Source organism: Nicotiana attenuata, unplaced genomic scaffold (assembly GCF_001879085.1).
Source record: "Nicotiana attenuata strain UT unplaced genomic scaffold, NIATTr2, whole genome shotgun sequence".
NCBI classification, from domain to species: domain Eukaryota; kingdom Viridiplantae; phylum Streptophyta; class Magnoliopsida; order Solanales; family Solanaceae; genus Nicotiana; species Nicotiana attenuata.
The window spans coordinates 269,454-289,193 of NW_017670719.1; positions in this window are offsets into that span (position 1 = coordinate 269,454).

Here is a 19,740-nt window from a genome sequence, read left to right on the forward strand (position 1 = left end):
CTATTACTGTGTTCATAGCTGTTGGCTTCCATTGAATTCTATTCCGTTAGATTTCCGTATTTATTTTTACTGTAATATTTCTTTCTATCTTATTTCATTATATTTATACCAGTAGGGCCCTGACCTGATCTCGTCACTACTCGATCGAGGTTAGGCTTGGCACTTGTTGGGTACCGTTGTGATGTACTCATGCCCTTTCCTGCACATGCTTTCCGTGTGCAGATCCAGGTACTAGCTATCAGCCTCGAGTCTAGTTGCGTGGTTGCTGCTTCAGCAGACTTTAAGGTACATCTGCCCGCATTCGCAGACCTCGGAGTCCCCTTCTATCCCCGTGTGTTAATTTCCCCTTGTTTTCTTCAGACATTAATGTATATAGAGAAGTTAGAAACTCTTAGAAGCTTGTGAGAGGCAACATTCTGGGTTTTGGGAAAGATGATTATTGTATGTGCCGAGTGGCACCGTTTCTGCTTATTAACTATATCTGTTAGTTGTTATCTTTGTGTTTTCATTTCATTTTATGCAATATTAGGCTTACTTAGTCGTAGAGACTAAGTGTCGTCACGACAGTTCATAGAGGTAGAAATTGGGTCGTGACGAGTTGGTATTAGAGATCTAGGTTCATAGGAGTCGCGAGTCACAATCTGGTTTATTAGAGTCTCGCGGATCGATACGGAGACGTCTGTACTTATCTTCAGGAGTCTATGGAACTGTTAGGAAAATTCCACTTCATTTGATTCCTTGTCGTGCGTGATTATTGACTTCGAAATTCTAAACTTATATCTTCTATTCTCTCACAGATGGTGAGGACACGTGCTATTGGAGATGATCAGGCACCCGCGCCCCCTGCTAGAGCCACAAGAGGCCGGGGCTGGGGTAGAGGCCAAGGACGCATGCGCGGTACAACCAGAGCACCCGCATGAGCTATTGTAGAGGAACCACTAGTAGCTCCAGCCTGAGCACAAACACCTAATACGCCTACTACTACTATTCCAGCTCTCTAGGAGACCCTTGCACAGTTCATGAGCATGTATTGCACTCTAGCTCAAGCAGGGTTGATTCCCCTTGATGCAGCCACATCTCAGGACGGGGGAGGAGCACAGACTCCCACTGTCTGTACTCCAGAGCAGCGGGTTCAAGTTGATCAGATTCCAGAGGTTATACCGGTACCACCTGTAGCTCCAGTTCAGCCCGAGGGTGGGCAGCAACTTTAGAGGACGAGCAGCGTAGGCTCGAGAGGTATAAGAAGTATGATATTCCAATATTTAGTGGCCTAGCGACATATGATACTTAGGGATTTCTGGAGGATTGCCACCGTATCCTCCGCACTACGGGCATAATAGAGTCGAGTGGGGTTTCTTTCACTACCTTCCAGCTTCGAGGAGCGGCCTATCAGAGGTGGCGTACTTATGAGTTGGACAGTCCGACTGAGGCAGCTTCCCTTACATGGACTCAGTTCTCTGACATGTTTTTGAGAGAGTATGTCCCTCGGAGCCTCAGGGACACATGGCACACGGAGTTTGAGCAGTTGCGCCAGGGTTCTATGATTGTTTCAGAGTACGCAGTCTGTTTCAGTGACTTGGCTAGACATGCACTGGCCTTAGTTTCTACAGATCGAGAGAGGGTTCGCCGGTTTATTGAGGGACTCATTCCCAGCATCAGGACTAGCATGGCCCAAGAGCTATTGCTCGGGACAGTGAAGAGAGAGAGGCTAAGAGGTCTCGAGAGTCGTGCTATTATTCTGGTACCCGTACCCCAGCTGCAGTTCGTCATGGTAGAGGCTATGTGAGTCGCCCCGTTCATTCAGCTCTTCCAGCCGCCGGTGGTATTCCAACTCCTTCTAGACCTCAGGAGCCTTATTATGCATCTCCATTATCTAGTGTGCCTCCTGTGCGGGGTGCTATCAGCGGTCAGTCCAGCAGAACTGGCCCGAGCCAGTCATAGCCGCCACGTCCTCCCAAAGCTTGTTTTGAGTGTGGTGACACTCGCCATATGGTGAGGGATTGCCCCAGACTTAGGAGGGGTGCACCTCCACAGACTTCTTAGCCACAGCGTGCTTCACCAGGTCCTTACGCTATGATTACAGCACCAGTTGCCACCCCACCTGCTCAACCAGCTCTAGGTAGAGGTCGGGGTGATAGAGGTTGCCCTAGAGGCGGAGGCTAGGCTAGATACTATGCCCTTCCTGCTCGTACAGAGGCCGTTGCTTCCAATTCTATCATTACAGGTATTGTTCCAGTTTTTCATAGAGATGCATCGGTTCTAATCGATCCAGGCTCCACTTATTCTTATGTAACATCTTATTTTTCCCCGTATTTGGGCGTCTCTCAGGATTCTTTGAGTTCCCCTATTTATGTGTCTACTCGTGTGGGAGATTATCTTGTTGTGGACCGCGTGTGTCGGTCGTGTTTGAATACTCTTAGTGGTTTTGAGACCAGAGCTAATTTATTATTTCTCAGCATGGTAGATTTTGATGTTATCTTGGGCATGGACTGGTTGTCGCCCCATTATGCTATTCTTGATTGTCACGCCAAAATTGCAATGCTAGATATGCCAGGTTTATCACGATTAGACTGGAGGGGTACCTGAGATTATACTCCCAGTAGAGTTAATTCATTTCCTAAAGCTCAACGAATGGTTGAGAAGGGGTGTCACGCGTATCTAGCTTATGTGGTAGATGTTAGTATTGATACCCCTACAGTTAATTTAGTCCCGGTAGTGAGGGATTATCCTGATGTGTTTCCAGCTAATCTTCTGGGCATGCCGCCCGATAGAGATATTGATTTTGGCATTGAGTTTTTGCCCGGCACTCAGCCCATCTCTATTCCTCCTTATCGTATGGCCCCTCCTGAGTTGAAGAACTTGAAGGAACAGTTACAAGAATTGCTTGATAAGGGATTCATTCGGACCAGTGTATCACCTTGGGGTGCTCCTATCTTGTTTGTGGAGAACTGATAATAGGTGAATTTGACTATAATCACACCTTAAATAATCACCTTCTTGTGTAGTTTTAATGCTAAAAGTGATAACAAAATGCTCTTATTAGTGCTTTTCATGATTTGCAGGTGATATATGTATAAGGAAGGCTAAGGAGCAGTTTTGGAGTCAAAAAAAATGAAGAAAAAGAGGCCAACTGTGAAATTCCCCAAATAAACCATGCAAAACAGGCCTGAAGATTCAGAGAACTGGTTTGATCGCGGTTCCACCACGACCGCGGTAGAACCGCGGTGGAAGATAGCTGCAGAAAAAATAGGATTCAGAGAAGGCTTTTGGCCGCGGTTTGACCGCGACCGCGGCAGAACCGCGGCGGAAGCAGAAAACTTCAGGGACTAAAGTGTAAAACACGGGATTTTTAGACCTAAACCCTATTTAAAACATTAGACTTCGCCCAAGAGAGGCATGTATTGATTTTTAAGGTTTCTTAGCAAGGAAAAACATTGTGAGAGAATACTCAAAACATCTTTCTTCTTTACTTTTGATTTTTATGATGAATTCAATCTTAGTTTATTTTCCCATAGCCATGAGTAGCTAAATTCCTTGTCTAAGGTTTTGATGGAACCTATTGGGTGATGAACTTCTTGTTTATGTGAATACAAATTGCTAGTTTAATCTTTATTTGTTCAACTTCGTGTTTGTTGTAGTTAATTGACAGGATCCTCAATTAGTTGTGCCTATTTAGTGTGCATAACTTGGAAAAGAGTGCATATTTAGGGTATTGTTGAACAACACCACTCCTAGATTATTAGAGGAATCTATAATTGCGGGTTTAAAGGTGGGATTAGGGATAACGAAGCCTTGGGTGTAATCTAAAGTGAATCGTGCTAAATAAAGTAAGCTAGTGTATCTCGGGAGAGTGCAATAGTAAATTGCTGTGATTACTCGGGAGAGATTTACGGTAAGATTAGCGTTCATGATTGATAGAGATGTGTTGGTAAATTTGTATGAGCATAAACAGAAGGGATTCCATCAATAGGGGAAATCATTGCCTTAGCTTTTTATCATAATTGTTTACAACTTTATTAGTTTAGTTTACAGCTATTTAGTTACTTGCAAGCGTAGTTGTTAAAGAACATTCAACTGAGATTTGAATATTTGGGAAGCTGGTTCTGAAGAATTAGTGGGTATGAAGATAGTGGTTGATAGGTTAACTCTCTGTGGATTCTTATTGTAGTCAGTTTTCTCTCTACCAACTTTTTCATTGAAAATTTGACGGTTGTTGATCTGGGTGAACAGGTGTATGCCTAGAAATTCTACGAGGACTGGAGAACTACTTGAAGGACTCTCAGACCCCGAGAAAACATTCCGGGCATTGAATCGTGCCAACAAAAGACTTCAACAACCCCAACAAACACACAAATTCGAAATTGACATGGGCGACATAAACGACCCCAACGGAAACGTCAGGAATGAGCAATTGGCACCTCCCGTGCCTGAGGGTGCACTATATGACTGGGCACAACCCACAGCTGACAATATGGCCACTGCCATTGTTGTGCCCGCAATACAAGCTGAATCGTTCCAGATCACAAATAACATGCTACACTTGTTGCAGAACAAGGGACTCTTTTCTGGAACACAAACAGAAGATCCTCAGCAGCATTTGAAGAACTTCCTGTCTATATGCAAAACTCAACGGCAACCCAACGTGACTCCGGAAGCAATCAGGCTATTATTGTTTCCATTCTCGGTGACAGGAGCTGCTCAGCTTTGGCTAAAACTCGCTCCCCATAAACTCTATAGAAACTTGGGATGAGTTAGTCAAGCAATTTCACAACAAGTTCCATCCGCCCAACAAAACTGCTCAACAAATTGATGAGATTGTGAGTTTTAAACAGAAACCAATGGAGACTCTACACGAGACATGGGGCAGGTTTAAGGGAATGTTGGTTATGTGTCCCCACCATGGTGTTCCGGAACAGATGTTGGGACAACGGTTTTACATGGAACTGTCAGACAGCATGAAGAATATCGTAGATGCCTCTGCTGGTGGGGCATTCTTGAGCAAGAGTTGGAGAGAAGGTCAGAATTTGCTCGACAAGATGGCGCAGAATTCGGGTTGGACAACTAGGAATGCACCTATCACTCCAGTGGTGCACTTAGTGCCTCTTGATCCTTCTAATACAATGGCTGAAAACATGGCGACTCTCTTGACACAAATGAGCATCCTTACCAAAAAGGTGGAGGAATCAGGGCAGAAGCAGCAGGTTCATATAGTAGATACTACCAATGGGGGCTTGTGCACATCTTGCATTAGCCAGCCAATTGGTAATCCTTGGAATACAGAGCATGATCATCATCATCAGCACCCTGAAGATATGAACTATCAGGCTAACTATGGGGGTCAGAGGCAAGGTAATCAGAACTGGGGTCAGCAGACTCAGCAGCAGTACAGGCCACCTCAGCCACAGTATAACGCCGGAAACATGGGAGGCATGAGACCCCCCAACAACATGGCACCGTATCCTAGACCATAGGGGTACAACAATCAGCAGCAAGGGTACCACCCACCTCAGCAACAGCAGGGTGGAAGACAGGAAGACGGGTTTACAAGACTTGAAGCAATGATGCAGCAGGTTATTGGGTCCAACGCTAAGATAAATGAAAGGGTGGATGCACATGATGCAGCTATCAAAAATATTGAGGTACAAGTGGGCCAGATTTCAATGTCACTTAACAATCATCCTCAAGGGACATTACCTGCAGATACCCAAATCAATCCAAAAGATCAGGGCCCAAAGCAGCTGATGGCGGTGAGTCTCCGAAATGGCAGGGATCTAGATGTTGAGCAAGAGAGAGCTCGAGGAAACATACCGGCTGAGACACTCATTCCAGTGCCCATTGAGCTGGATGAATCTACGGGATTGACAGAGATAACAGTCCAGCCCGCACCTGAAGAAAAGAATATGCAACAAGAGACTGAGACAGTAGCTGAGCCAGTAGTTGAAACAGTAGCTGAGAAAGAGAAATCTCAAGTGATTGGGAAGAAAAGACCTCCTGCACCATTTCCACAAAGGTTGGCCAAGCATCAAAAGGAGGAGCAGTATAAAAAGTTCTTGGAGATGCTAAAACAAATCCAGGTAAACATTCCATTGATTGAAGCTCTAAAGGAGATGCCTGGATACGCTAAAATGATGAAGGACTTGATGTCTCGGAAGTTTGACTTTCAAGACTTGTCCACGGTGACACTTACTCAGACCTGTAGTGCAGTGGTATCTAGACCTGTTGCTGAAAAGCTATCTGATTCAGGTTGTTTTACAATTCCATGCACTATTGGGAACTTTGCCTTTACTAAGGCACTCTGTGATTTAGGGTCCAGCATTAATCTCATGCCCCTGTTTATTTATAAGAGGTTGGGCATTGGGAGAGCTAGACCTACCTCTATGTTGTTGCAGCTGGCCGACAGGACTGTGAAACGTCCATTTGGGATCCTTGATGATGTGCTTATTCAGGTGGGGAAATTCGTGTTCCCTGCAGATTTTGTCTTGGATTGCAAAGTGGATGAAGAAATTCCTATAATCTTAGGACGACCATTCTTGGCCACGGGGAGAGCTTTGATTGATTGCGAGACTGGGGAGCTCAAGATGAGGCTCAATGATGAAGAAATTATATTCAATGTGCAGAAATCGATGAGGCGACCAAGTGAGTTCGCAAATTGTTCTCTTATTGATGCAGTGGATGTAATTGTAGAGTCTGATGATGAGGCGTTGACGGTTGAGGATCCCCTTACTGCATGCTTGACAAATTTGGATGAAGTGAATGGTGAGGATTTGGCGGAATGGGTGTTGGCATTGGAAGGTAAAGGGTTCTGGGACAGAAATTTAGAGTTTGAGCCTTTACACTTAGAAAAGAGAGAGACTCCTCCAGCAAAACCATCCATTGAAGAACCACCTAAGCTGGAACTAAAGCCATTACCAGCCCACCTCAGGTATGAGTTTCTGGGTCCCAACTCCACATTACCTGTTATTATCTCATCTGGTTTGTTAGATGTGCAGGTTCAACAGCTTTTACAGGTACTAAGGGAGTGCAAAACTGCCATTGGGTGGACCATGGCAGACATCAAGGGGATCAGCCCCGCCTATTGCATGCACAAGATTCTGCTGGAAGAGGGGCACAAACCTTCCAGGGAACATCAGAGAAGGCTGAACCCGAATATGAAGGAAGTGGTGAAGAAGGAAGTGATAAAGTGGTTGGATGCGGGAATCATTTTCCCAATCTCTGACAGTAGCTGGGTTAGCCCAGTTCAATGTGTGCCTAAAAAGGGTGGCATGACGGTGGTAAAGAATGACAACAATGAACTTATATCAACAAGAACCGTCACAGGCTGGAGAATCTGCATGGATTATAGAAAGTTGAATCTAGCCACCAGAAAAGACCACTTCCCACTTCCCTTCATTGATCAAATGCTGGATAGATTGGCAGGGAGGTCACACTTTTGCTTCTTGGATGGGTACTCAGGGTACAATCAGATCTCCATTGCCCCTGAGGATAGAGAAAAGACCTCCTTCACATGCCCGTACGGAATTTATGCCTTCAGGAGGATGCCCTTTGGTCTATGCAATGCACCCGCCACATTCCAACGGTGCATGATGGCCATATTTACTGACATGGTAGAAGATATAATGGAGGTGTTCATGGATGACTTCTCAGTGGTGGGGAACTCATTTGAGGACTGCCTAGTGAATTTGACGCGTGTGCTGAAACGGTGCATCGAGACTAACTTGGTTCTGAATTGGGAAAAGTGCCATTTCATGGTACAAGAAGGCATAGTCTTGGGGCACCGGGTGTCAAGCAAAGGAATAGAGGTTGATAGAGCAAAGGTTGATGTCATAGCAAAGCTGCCGCCGCCAACTTCAGTCAAAGCCATAAGAAGCTTTCTTGGACATGCCGGATTCTACCGGAGGTTCATTAAGGACTTCTCCAAAATTGCCAACCCTCTCTGTAAGTTGTTAGAGAAAGATCACCCTTTTGTATTTTCTGATGATTGCAGGGTAGCTTTTGAGGAGTTGAAGCAAAGGCTGGTCACAGCACCCATAATCGTTGCCCCCGACTGGGAGCAACCGTTCGAATTAATGTGTGATGCTAGTGACTACGCGGTGGGGGCAGTGCTGGGCCAGCGGAAGGACAAATTGATGCACCCAATCTACTATGCTAGTAGGACGCTGAGTGGAGCCCAGTTGAACTACACAGTGACAGAGAAGGAGATGCTAGCTGTGGTATTTGCTTTTGACAAGTTTCGGTCCTATCTAATAGGATCCAAGGTAATCGTATACTCTGACCATGCAGCTCTTAGATACTTAATAGAAAAGAAGGACTCTAAGCCACGCCTGATTCGTTGGGTGTTGCTACTGCAAGAGTTCGATCTTGAAATTCGTGACCGCAAGGGCACTGAAAATCAAGTCGCTGATCACCTATCACGACTTGAAGGAGCTGAAAATGTAGTAGAAGTGGAGGAAATTCTGGAAACTTTTCCAGATGAGCAGCTGCTCGTTACCACTCATCAGGAAGCGCCTTGGTATGCAGACTATGCTAATTACCTGGCCAGTGGTATTGTTCCTCACGACCTGTCATCGGTCCAGAGGAAGAGATTCTTTCGCGAAAGCCAATGGTATTACTGGGATGAGCCCTACTTATTTAGAATATGCCTTGATAACATGATCCGGAGATGCGTCCCCGAGATCGAACAATCTTCTGTCTTGCAGGCTTGTCACATTTCGGCGTATGGCAGTCACTTTGGAGGAATCAGGACAGCAGCTAAGGTGCTAGAGGCCGGATTTTTCTGGCCAACGGTGTTCAAGGATGCTCACTTGTGGGTCAAGGGCTGTAATGAATGTCAACGCACCGGGAACATTTCCCGGCGTCACGAGATTCCCATGAACCCAATTCAAGAGGTGGAAGTGTTTGATGTTTGGGGGATAGATTTCATGAGTCCCTTCGTCAGCTCCTATGGCAATAAATACATTCTGGTTGCTGTAGACTACGTGTCCAAATGGGTGGAAGCTGCAGCATTACCCACCAATGATGCTAAGGTGGTGGTCGGGTTTCTAAAGAAGAACATAGTCACCCGCTTTGGGACACCGCGCGCAATTATCAGCGACGGCGGCACTCACTTCTGCAACCGGGCCTTCGAGAAGTTGTTGGCTAAATATGATGTGCGCCATAAGGTGGCTACTCCGTACCACCCACAGACTAGTGGACAGGTTGAGGTGTCCAACAGAGAGATCAAGAGCGTATTGACAAAAACTGTAAACGCTACAAGAACTGACTGGTCAAGGAAGCTAGATGATGCATTATGGGCTTACAGGACAGCTTTCAAGACACCAATTGGTATGTTACCATATAAGTTGGTGTTTGGGAAGGCCTATCACCTACCTGTAGAACTTGAACATAAAGCGTGGTGGGCACTGAAACAGCTGAACTTAGACTTGGAAGCTGCGGGCACGTCAAGAGTCACTGAATTACATGAGCTAGAGGAGTTCCGGTATCTTGCTTTTGAGAGCACAAGGCTGTATAAAGAGAGAATGAAGAGGCTTCACGATCAGAACATCATTGAACGAAATTTCAAACCTGGGGACAGGGTATTGCTTTATAACTCAAGACTGCGGTTGTTCCCGGGTAAGCTAAAGTCAAGGTGGTCTGGACCATTTACCGTGGTTGAAGTGTTTCCATCCGGAGCTGTGGAAGTTGCTACTGAAGATAACTCTCGTACATTTAGAGTCAATGGTCAGCGGTTGAAGTTGTATGTGGGTATGAACGAGCCTAAGGAGATGACCGAGCTGCATTTGAATGAACCCCAGAGGTCGAGTGAACCTTAATTGCGCTCACATGAGTTGTGCCGCGACGTTAAATCAGGCGCTACGTGGGAGGCAACCCATGACATTGTTGTAATTGTAACCTTTGTAGTCTATTCAAAAAAAAATAAAAATAAATGGGCGTTAGAATCAGAGAGGGGCCTCGACCGCGGTTCTACCGCGACCGCGGTCAAATGGCCTCTCGGAACCTCACTGCTCGCGGTTCTACCGCGACCGCGGCAGACCCAGACGCGGCCAGGTAAGTAGGTAAGTTAAAAAAAAATTTTGTTTTTTTAAAAAACCTTTTAACTTCAATAAAAATCAACCCCCCTTCTATTCCCAAACCAATAATTCCGCCCCCCTCATCCCATTCCTTCTTCCTCTCTCTTCAAACAATCTCTCTACTCTTCCTTCTACTTCACCTCCCCCTTCCTCCCCAACCTCCATTAACACACCTCCACTTCTACCTCTCTTCAACTCAAGTAAGTTATTCTTCTCTCTCTCTATTTCTTTCTCTTCTAAGTAGTGTATTTTGCTAAGTTATTAGTTTCAACTAAACCCTAATTAGGATTAGTGTAAAAATTTGAATTTTTTTTGCTTTCTTTTATGTTTGCCATTGTTGTAGTTGATGTTTATGAGGTTGTTTGGTGCCAAATTAATTGGGTCTCCATTATTAAATAATTGTGAAGTTGTTTTGGTGGCTTGGAGGCCTAAACTAGATTTTTGTGGTGTGGTATGGTATTGGGTCATGTGTTGGCCGAAATTTTGGTAATGTGTTGTATATTTTTGGGGTGTTTTAAGCCCAACCTAGGTTTGGGGTGTTGTAATTGATGGTTGATGATGTGTAGTTGATTGGTGGTATGGTTGTAGTTGCTATATGGTGGTGTTGTATCTCATGTGTAACATTGAAAGGAGTAAGTGTGGGGTGATTATGCCGGAAGTGGTAAGAAAATTATGGGGCTATTGTGGAAGTTGTTATGAATGAATTAAGGGGAAGTATTTGGTTTCATCGGGTTGTGAAGTCTGAGTAACCATCTGATTGGCACTAGTTAGGGCATATTTTGATGGATCGTTTGATTATTTGCAGGTCATATGGCTCCCAAAAGACAAAGGCGATCTAGAGGCCCATCCCAGCGACCTACTTATGATGAGTCCAGATTCCAATCGGAACTGGCGGAGGACGACTTCAACGCCAAGGCTACAAAGACCTTTATCCATGAGATCCCGATTGATCGGGTAGCCCTTCGAGCCGAAAAGGTGGAGATGTATGAAGAAATACGGAGGCGGGAAATGGAATTCCTATTTAATGACCCTGCACCAGTTAACAAGATGCTGGTTCGAGAATTTTACGCCAACTGCCTATTGCACTTGGGTAGGGAGGTGATTTTTCGGGGTACGGTGGTCAATGCTAAAGTTCCAACAATTCGCCAGGTGTTGCGGCTGCCTCCGTTCACCAGTGACGTCGACTATTACCATGACAAACCAGGGGTGACATGGGAGGTCATGACGGATGTACTTTGCACAGGGGGGCAACCCATTTGGATACGTGACCAAATAACCCTCAACTCTAACTCTTTCACCCACTTGGCCAAGTGTTGGTTGACTGTTATCTGCAGCAGGTTCCTGCCATCCAGCAATACAACGGACGTGAACTTCAATCGGGCACTGTTGACTTGGTGCTTTATGACAGGAAAGGATTTTTATGCGGCCCGGATAATTGGTGATGAAATGGTCTTACGGGGACCGCTGCTGACAAAGGGATTCTATATAGATGTTGTTGTGCTGTAACATTAGAGTGATGTGTTGTATATATTTGAGTGTGTTTATATTAGGAGTAGCTGACTTGGCCCAACGACGGACACTTGTCGACGGGTCTCTTGAGGGTCAAAGTCAGATATATATAAAAAAAAAAAGGTAGAGGACTCTTGCTGAGGACTGACCACTTGGACAGTACTCTTGAGGGAAGTAGTCCAGGTAGATTTTTCTGTATTTTATTTTATTTTTTAGGTAGTGTAGTAATTCTCCCTTGGTTTTTCTTTTGACCACGGTTCTTTTCCAAGGGTTTTTCTTGAACCGGGTTAGGTAGATTTTTCTTTTGTAGTTTTAGGACCAAGATGGGTGAAGGCTAGAATGCAACCCTAGATGTACACACCTGAGAATAACAAAAACGAACTGAGGGTGCGACGTCTAAGCTTGTTTGTGGACTCATAATATATGCCTTATTTTTTCACATCTTGTCTTGCTTGAACACTCGTATGATTGTGTTTATGAACTGATCCGGAATGAGTTACATGCTAAGTGTGTGTGAGTTGTTACTTGCATCCTATGCTTGCATATGATACCTAGAACTTGCCCTGTGTGTTTGCAAAGCGAAATAGAAGTCGTTTGGTTTTAGAGATGATTGAGGCATTTCTTTGTGCAACCCTCTATACTTGAGAATCCACCTGTGCATATTACCATAGTTAACCCCTTTGAGCCTGAAGCCTGTTCTTTGATAACCCTATAACGATCTAAATCGTTGTGTTTGAATAAACTTAATTGTTTGAACCTTTACCTCCTAGAAGCACTTGAATCACTAAAGAATATACAAAAGCCAAAGTGTGGGGTGGGAGAGAGTTAGAAAAAAAAAGGGAAATCAAGAATGAAGGTTTTGATTGGTGAACTGGCAGTGTACAATAAATCTCTGGAAAAAAAAAAAGAGAAGAAGCTAGTTGTACCTAAAGAAAAGTGGGGGTCACAAGTGAAACAAAATGTGGAATAATGATTGGGTTGAACATAAAGGTGAAATAAAAGGAAGTGTGTATTAAAAGTGCTTAGGGAGGTTAGTCACTATTTTCAAATATATCCTACCCGTCCCTTAGCCTACATTACAACCTATAAAGACCTCTTGATCTTTGACTGAATGGCTCGATTAGTAGAGTATTACACTAGGGGCAAGCTTATGGTGTGTCTGTGTGGCATGTGAATGCTCTTTGCTGAGAGTGAGTTAATTCTTTCTATATATGGTTCCTTGTTGTTGAATTTTATGTGTGTGGAACTTCTCTCAGATTTTTTTTATGTAAGGGCATGTGACTCAGGAAGAAAAAGTGAGTCTTCATTTCTGTTAGAGTAATTAGAGTGAGCACAAGTGTGTCTTGGCATGAGAGTCTGCATTTGAGATATGATTGTGCACTGCTTAGGTCGATCATTAATAATAGCAGGTGTGACATAAATTGGGGCAATGCATTGAGCAGTTAGGCCTAAAAGTGTGGTTTAGTTTGCTCGAGGACGAGCAAAGGTTTAAGTGTGGGGTGTTGATAATAGGTGAATTTGACTATAATCACACCTTAAATAATCACCTTCTTGTGTAGTTTTAATGCTAAAAGTGATAACAAAATGCTCTTATTAGTGCTTTTCATGATTGGCAGGTGATATATGTATAAGGAAGGCTAAGGAGCAGTTTTGGAGAAAAAAAATTGAAGAAAAAGAGGCCAACTGTGAAATTCCCCAAGTACACCACGCAAAACATGCCTGAAGATTCAGAGAACTGGTTTGACCGCGGTTCCACCGCGATCGCGGTAGAACCGCGGTGGAAGATAGCTGCGGATAAATTCAGATTCAGAGAAGGCTTTTGGCCGCGGTTTGACCGCGACCGCGGCAGAACCGCGGCGGACACAGAAAACTTCAGGGACTAAAGTGTAAAACACGGGATTTTTAGACCTAAACCCTATTTAAAACATTAGACTTCGCCCAAGAGAGGCATGTATTGATTTTTAAGGTTTCTTAGCAAGGAAAAACATTGTGAGAGAATACTCAAAACATCTTTCTTCTTTACTTTTGATTTTTATGATGAATTCAATCTTAGTTTATTTTCCCATAGCCATGAGTAGCTAAATTCCTTGTCTAAGGTTTTGATGGAACCTATTGGGTGATGAACTTCTTGTTTATGTGAATACAAATTGCTAGTTTAATCTCTATTTGTTCAACTTCGTGTTTGTTATAGTTAATTGACAGGATCTCAATTAGCTGTGCCTATTTAGTGTGCATAATTTGGAAAAGAGTGCATATTTAGGGTATTGTTGAACAACACCACTCCTAGATTATTAGAGGAATCTATAATTGCGGGTTTAAAGGCGGGATTAGGGATAACGAAGCCTTGAGTGTAATCTAAAGTGAATCGTGCTAAATAAAGTAAGCTAGTGTATCTCGGGAGAGTGCAATAGTAAATTATTGTGATTACTCGGGAGAGATTTACGGTAAGATTAGCGTTCATGATTGATAGAGATGTGTTGGTAAATATGTATGAGCAGGACCTATCTTGACCCTTTTAGGTTTAGGAAGTATTACCTTAGCTAAACACCCCCACACTTTGAAGTATTTCAAGCTGGGCTTCCTTCCTTTTCATTTTTCATAAGGAATGGACTGTATTTTACTATGAGGTACACGGTTGATTATTCGGTTAGCTGTAAGTATAGCTTCCCCCCACAAGTTCTGTGGTAAACCAGAACTTATCAACAATGCATTCATCATCTCTTTCAACGTTCGATTCTTTCTCTCCGCAATTCCATTAGATTGTGGAGAGTAAAGGGCAGTTGTTTGGTGAATAATGCCATTTTCCAAACATATTTCTTCAAAAGGAGATTCATATTCGCCACCCCTATCACTTCTTATCATTTTGATCTTTTTGTTTAGTTGTGTTTCAACTTCACTCTTGTATTGCTTGAAAGCATCAATTGCTTCATCTTTACTATTAAGTAAGTAAACATAGCAATATCTCGTACCATCGTCAATAAAAGTAAGGAAATACTTTTTCCCACCGCGAGATAGTGTTGACTTCATGTCGCCAATATCTGTGTGAATTAAGTCTAAAGGACTTGAATTCCTTTCAACGGATTTATAAGGATGCTTAGCATACTTTGATTCCACACATATTTGACATTTGGAATTAATGCAATCAAATTTTGGCAATACTTTCAAATTTATCATTTTTCGCAATGTTTTGAAGTTGACGTGACCTAGGCGTGCATGCCATAAAGTGTTTGACTCAAGTAAGTAAGAAGAAGCATTAACTTTATTGATAAGAATTGCTATTACATTTAGCTTAAAAAGGCCCTCATTCAGGTAACCTTTTCCTACATACACATCATTCTTACTTAGTACAACACTATTAGAAACAAAAATACATTTGAATCCATTCTTGACAAGAAGTGAGGTAGACACAAGATTCTTGCGAATTTCTGGAACATGGAGAACTTGGTTTAGAGTCACAATTTTTCCCGACGTCATCTTCAACGCAATCTTGCCAACTCCTTTAATTTTGGCACTAGACGAATTTTCCATGAAAATTGTCTCGTCGGGTCCTGCGGGGTCATAGGAAGAAAATAACTCCTTGTTAGCACAAACATGGCGGGTGGCTCCAGAATCAATCCACCATTCTTTAGGATTTCCTACCAAGTTTCATTCAGACAACATGGCACACAAGTCCTCCATTTCTTCAACATTTTCAACCATTTTTGCTTGATTCTTCTTTTTCTTTTTCTTTTGTACATCATTCTTTGGTGCACGACAGTCCACAGCCTTATGCCTAGACTTTCCACAGTTGTGGCAATTACCCTTGAACTTTTTCTTGCTTGGGTAATCTTTGGTCCAGAAGCCTTCTTTCTCTTCTTATTTTGTGGCGCCTCCTCAACAATGTTAGCCCTTATTATTGTCGAGTTGCCACGTGACTTCTTTTCAGCATTTTTGTTGTCTTCTTCTATCCTCAAACGAACAATCAAGTCTTCAAGCGTCATTTCCTTACGCTTGTGTTTTATATAGTTCTAAAGTCCTTCCATAGCGGAGGTAACTTCTCAATGAAAGCAGCGACTTGAAAGGCCTCATTTATGACCATACCTTCAATAATAAATTCATAATTAATAATAAGATAAATCTTATTAATAAAATTATAGATTCGGGTCATACCTTCAGCAAGGAGATCATGCACAATGACTTGTAATTCTTGGACTTGAGTTATGACCGACCTAGTGTCAACCATCTTGAAATCCAAAAACCTTGCAGTTACGAACTTCTTAAGTCCGGCATCCTCAGTCTTGTACTTCTTCTCAAGCGCATTCCATAACGCTTTTGAAGTTTCCATGACACTATAGACATTGTACAAGCTATCTTCCAAACAACTCAAAATGTAGTTTTTGCACAAGAAATCAGAATATTTTTATGCTTCAGTTACAACAAGTCGCTCATCATCCGGAGTGCCTTCAGCCATGACCGGAGGATCCTCCTTGATGAATCGCTGCAAACTCAACGTAGTAAGATAGAAGAGCATCTTCATTTACCAACGTTTGAAGTCAATACCGGAAAATTTTTCGGGTTTTTCTGCTGGAGCCATAGCATGAGCAGGAGTTGAACGGCTCGACGAGGCAGCAACACTCGTAACAGTAACACGAGTTCCATTAGCATTAGTTTGGTCCTCATTTGCCATTTTTCTGTAAAGTTGGCAACAAACAGAACTTTTTTCAAAATCAGTGAAGGTTTTATATCTTCAGACTGAATACCAAACCAAACATTCAAAACATAAACGATGAAGTTTATTATATTCTTCAAACCGTATTCAAATTTAATACCCCGGTAAAGTTTTTATATTCTTTAAACCGGAGTAAAAAATATATCGGAATAGAAAGCAATTAAGCTTTAATCTCCAAAATTGATGCGAAAATACTGCTGCAAAAACAGATCAAACTTGCAGCAGAAATTAACACACTGCAAAATCAGAGAACACAACAATTTGATGCGGCAGAAATTAAATTGCGGCAGAAATTAATCTGATCTCTCTGCAAGATCAGATTATATTGCTGCGACACTGAAAAGTTATCAAAATAGAAATAACTCTAGCAATCTAAATCTCCAAACTAAACCTATAATAAGGTTAACCAATCAGAAGCAAGAAACGAATTGAAACCAAATTGGATAGAAGCAGCAATAAACGATTTTGTTTCTGTTTCCTTTATTCTTAAACAAAACAATTTTTTTTTTCCTTTCTTTAAATCATTTCAAAGTTAGACAAACACCTGCAGAATTAAACAAAACCTGAAGCAAACACAATTAAACAGTCCAGAAAATGCAGCAATAACAGTGCAAAACAAACGCAGCAATAACAATGCAAAACCACGCTGCCGGATTTTTCAAAATTCCTTAAGCTGTTAGGCAACGTCAGTTGCCATTGTAATGGATTAAATCCTCGAAGGATAAAACGGAATAAACCTTCCTGCGACAGTGGCAATACTAGAAGCAGGATACCAACGAACTCAAAGAGCGGAGAGAATCACACTTACAATTTTCAAGGAACAAGAAAGCTCAAGACTTTTTGGATTAACGAACTTGGAGAGAGAGAGGGAAGTGATTTTGTAGTTTCTGAATTTCTGTGTTATTAGAATGGAAGTCATGCCTGAATTTATAGGCAATTGTTGGCTTTGTGAAAAGGTATGGTGTCTGTTCACTGTGAACAGACATCTGATAGGAAGATACGTTCTTTTAAGTTACTTATTAAACTGGGTCAACTAGTTTAACCAAATAAACCGGGTCAGTTTTTGAAGCCCAACCCAGTCCATGTAATTTCCCACCATTACCCAATTCACACTACTCATCTTTAAAGCCCAATGGCTTAAAAGTCCAACAGGCATCTCACGAGCACTAGTATGTGGAGAGGAGTCATATCTTCATACTCTTCAATTGCTGTGTGTCATTTCCCTTGGCTGTTGGAGGATATTGGGCTTATGGAAATCTGGTAAACCATTTTAGAGCTTTCATCTTTTTTAGTACTAATACTTTAGTATGTTTTATTCAATCAATCGAATTTTCGTATTTTGAGCAAGAAAATAAAAATAAAACATTGATATGAACATACACGAATCTAAGATTTAGAATCAGTAAGTTCTAAGCAGGCGCCTTGACGGCACTGGATGATCGGGAAGGGCTGGGCTATGGTAAATCAACGAGAATTATGGATTGATATAATGAAGTAGCAATGTTTTTCTGATGTTGTGATTATGCTTTCTTTGAGTCGAGGGTCTATCGGAAACAAGACTCTTTGCCTTCACAACGTAGGGATAAAGTCAGCATATAACATTATAATGGTTTGAAGATGCCTGCGAATGGAATTATAGCTGCAATTGCCAAGTACCAGTGGTTAACAGGCATAATGTACTTAAGGGTGGTGATCCACTGCTTATACACCTTCCAAATCTACGCCATGGTTGTCTTCGACAACTTGGAAGTATCTATCTATATTTATATCTATACTATATTAAAAGCACGAAGGCTCTTAGCGAAATGTCATTCGCCTTTTTTGCCATTTTAAAATAAAGTTCTCACTTGACAAAATAGTCATTTAATTATTATCCTAATATTTAGTACTTTAAAATCGACTAAAATTTTTGGTTAATAAATCTTTTCCTATTTAAACTATGTAGGAATTCCTAAAATTTAGGAATTTAAAGTCAATTAAAATCCCACATTACATAATTTTTTCCTTATTTGAACTATATAGGTAACTTGTTATCATTTTTACATGTTACTTTTCGTGGATGAAAAAGAGTAAACTAATGAAACTAAACTAAGTAAGTGATCCTACAATTTTTATGCTAATATTTAAAAGGGAACGTTAAAAAAAATGCATGAAAAACATAAATTGATTAAAAAAATAAAAATAAAGTAGCCGTGAGTTTAGACTTTAAAGGGCAATCAGGACGATCTTTTTTTTTTTTTTAAACATACTCAAATTCTTTTGTCTACTTTTATTGTCTAGATACTAGAAGATAATCAAATGATAATCTTTTTTAAATGTGAAATCTATTTTAAACTGTAAATATATTGATTAATATTTTGTACAAAGAAATATGAATAGAAAAATGACGTATATATGTATTTTATTTTATTTTTTGGTTAAAACATTGTCTTCATTGATCATTTATGTGCAAAAAGTTACATATTGAGTTTGGCATCCCAAACTTTGTACATGATCATTGAGATGAGACCACTGTTGTTAGTCCTAACCAAAATTGTACATGATTTTACAAAATCTATGGTGGGTCATATACGACATGCCTGGTTTGGCTGTTTTATCCTATATGATGGTAGATCTCATCTATCCATGTTGGCGAGTCTTTTGACTTGATTAGGGAGTTCAACAAAAGAGTTGATTAGTCCCGAATAAAAGAAGTACTTAGAAAGGAATCAGAGGTAATATAAGATAAAGATCGAGCTAAAACTTTATATAAAGTGTTAATAATAATTCAATTTGGATGTCTATGTGATTACAATGGTATGAATAGAATAGAGTGGATCGAATTCCTAAATATGATTAATAGCTATCATTTTGAAACTTGCAAATTTTATTAATTTTTATATTATAACGCAAATACATCTTTTAAATATTTTTATATTATGTTTCAAAATTTATTTTCATTAACACGAAGATCACGCGCGTACGCTAAGATTAGTATATGTAAGCAGGGAGCACAAGGCGTGCCCGAGGAGGCTCCAATCATGCATCAAGCTCTTCTTCGGGGGATTGACATACTCCATATCGGAGGCGTTCCCATTTTTAGGAAGCCTGGCAGCCTTTGTGGGTGGCATAGCGCTGCCACTGGCTCTGGTTTACCCTTGCTTCATGTGGATTTCCTCAAAAAACCCGAGACGAAAAGCTTCATGTGGCGTTTCAACATGTTTCTTGGGTGTTTGGGCACATTAATGAGTGTCGTACAAGTAAGGGACTTTTACCGCCAAAATTTTACGGTATAGCCAGTTTTCGGACTGGTCAATCAAAAATAGTCAGCGTTTACCAAGTTAATGAAAAATAGCCACCGTTTTGCTGCAATAGAGACCGGTCCAGCATAATATACTGGAGTTCGGTGCACTTGTGTATGAACTCCAGCATATTATGCTGGACCGGTATACTTTGCTGGCTCCAGTATAATATACT